We start from the raw sequence: 2,985 nt of genomic DNA, 5'->3' as shown, positions 1-2,985 counted from the left end.
AATTATTCTCAATAGTCGCCAACGTGGGGAAGATTCTAATTGCGTGGCCCCGTCACCCATTTTAATTGCCTAGGGTGAACTTGAGCATCCATGTACCTTTCTTTTATTAGTGCTATGATTGGGTAAATTATCTGATATTACCTACAAATGAATTATTCTCATAACCAATTATTTCCATAATCCCCAGGCATTATCCAACCATCTAGATTTTTCCCTGTAATTTGTCACACTTAAAAGCTGGAATACTTAGCTGCTAAAAACATTTTTGGACTTATTAATGAATTATATATACACCAATTGATTCTTGAATAATATAACTTATGCCTCATGAGTTTAGTTCAACTGTCGTACCTCATCAAAACCCCAAATAAAAGCTTGTTTTACTCCAATGTTTGTAAACAATATATACTGAACAAAAATACAAATGCAAAATTTTACTTAGTTACAGTTCATATAAGGAAATCAGCCAATTGAAATAAGTATGAATTTGGCCCAAATCTATGGCTTTTACATGACTGGGCAGGGGTGCAGCCATAGGTGGGCATTGGAGGGCACAGGCCCACCCAATCAGAATGAGTTTTCCTCCACTAAAGGGCTTTATTAAAAGACAGAAATACTCAACACCTCTTCCCCTCAGATGATTCCGCAGCTGAAGAAGCTGGATGTGGTGGTCCTGAGCTGGCGTGGTTACACGTGATCTGCAGTTGTGAGGCCGGTTCTCTGGCAACAGCTCTGGTGGAAATTCCTGCAGTCAGCATGCCAATTGCACACTCCCTCAACTTGAGACATCTGTGGCATTGTGTTGTGTGACAAAACTTCTAATTTTAAAAGTGGCCTTTTATTGTCCCCAGCACAAGGTGCACTTGTGTAATGATCATAATGTTTAATCAGCTTCTTGAGATGCCACACCTGGCAGGTGGATGGATTATCTTGGCAAAGGAGAAATGCTCACTAACAGGGATGTAAACACATGTGTGCAAGTTTGAGAGAAATAAGCATTTTGTGCATATGGAACATTTCTGGATTTTTAAAATTTCAGTTCATGAAACATGGGATGAACATTTTACATGTTGCGTTTATATTTCCGTTCAGTGGAAACAAACACTGTATAGCCTCAAAACATGGTTAAACTATCATTTTGATATAATGGATGGCCAGTCCATGCATCTCCAGCTCTGCCTATGAATTTGAGGGTGGTTAATCTTCTTCAGGCACATCCTTCAGCTTTCACCAAATCAAAGTCAGGGTGACCGCTTTGTTATTGGTTCAATTAAGGATTCTAGAGTTAAAGTGACCAATACAAACCTTCACACACAGCAGCGGGGTCACCGAGTTCAACACTCATTTATTGATCAAATCAGTGAAGGTGAAAAATATATTGATCTGATGCACTGTTGACAAAAACTTTGTGGAAGAGAGTTAGAGAGAGCAACAAAAAAAAGAGTCTGACCCAAGATTCACGCACACCAACACACAAAACGTACATGATAATAAATGTCCAAGATATGGCACAGAGCGACAATGGATAAGTGGCGTCTGGCGCAGTCACAGGAGAAGTACTGCAGTGGTGGTGGTGGAGGGTTAGTCCATGGCACATACACAATGCAGTCGGGAAGTATTCAGACACACAATACTCCATAATGACAAATCAAAAACAGGTTTGTAGAAATGTTTGAAAAAAAAAAAGAAAAAAAAAAGAAGAAATACCAGAAAATGCTGCATTGAAGGTCCCCAAGAACTCTGTGTCCGAGACTGGTCAGGATCGAAGGAAAGATTAACAGAGCAAAGTACAGAGAGATCCTTGATGAAAACCTACTCCAGATTGCTCAGGACCTCAGACTGGGGTGAAGGTTCACCTTCCAACAGGACAACGACCCTAAGCACATCGGCAAGACAATACAGGAGTGGCTTCGGGACAAGACTCCGAATGTCCTTGAGTGGTCCAGCCAGAGCCCGGACTCAAAGTGAGGTGTCTTTTATACTGATAACAAGTTCAAACAGGTGCCATTAATACAGGTAACAAGTGGAGGACAGAGGAGCCTCTTAAAAGAATAAGTTACAGGTCTGTGAGAGCCAGAAATCTTGCTTGTTTGTAGGTGACCAAATACTTATTTTCCAACATAATTTGCAAATAAATTCATAAAAAATCCTACAATGTGATTTTCTGGATTTTTTTTCCTCATTTTGTCTGCCAGTTGAAGTGTACCTATGATGAAAATTACAGGCCTCTCATCTTTTTAAGTGGGAGAACTTGCACAATTGGTGGCTGACTAAATACTTTTTTTGCCCCACTGTATGTGAGAATGCTGTTTATTGACTACAGCTCAGAGCTCAACACCATAGTGCCCACGAAGCTCATCACTAAGCTAAGGCCTCTGGGACTAAACACCTCCCTCTGTAACTGGATCCTGGACTTCCTGATGGGCCGCCTCCAGGTGGTAAGAGTAGGCAACAATACTTCTGCCACGCTGATCCTTAACACTGGGTCCCCTCAGGGGTGTGTACTTAGTCCCCTCCTGTATTTCCTGTTCACCCAAGACCGTGTGGCCAAACAACTCCAACATTAAGTTTGCTGACGACAACAGTGGTAGGCCTGATCACCGAAAACGATGAGACGGCCTATAGGGAGGTGGTCAGAACTGTCAGAACTGGTGGTGCCAGGACAACAACCTCTCAATGTGAGCAAGACAAAGGAGCTGATCGTGGACTACAGGAAAAGTCGGGCCGAACAGGCCCCCATTAACATCGACTGAGCTGTAGTGGAGCGGGTAGAGAGTTAAGTTCCTTGGTGTCCACATCACCAACAAACTATCATGGTCCAAACATCCCAAGACAATCGTGAAGAGGGCACGACAGACCCCCCTCCCCCTCAGAAGACTGAAAAGATTTGGCATGGGCCGCCAGATCCTAAAAAGGTTCTACAGCTGCACCATCGAGAACATCCTGACCGGTTGCGTCACCGCATAGTATGGCAACTGCTCAGCA

This window comes from Oncorhynchus mykiss, chromosome 16 (assembly GCF_013265735.2).
Source record: "Oncorhynchus mykiss isolate Arlee chromosome 16, USDA_OmykA_1.1, whole genome shotgun sequence".
Lineage (NCBI taxonomy): Eukaryota > Metazoa > Chordata > Actinopteri > Salmoniformes > Salmonidae > Oncorhynchus > Oncorhynchus mykiss.
This window is presented reverse-complemented; position numbering follows the sequence as displayed.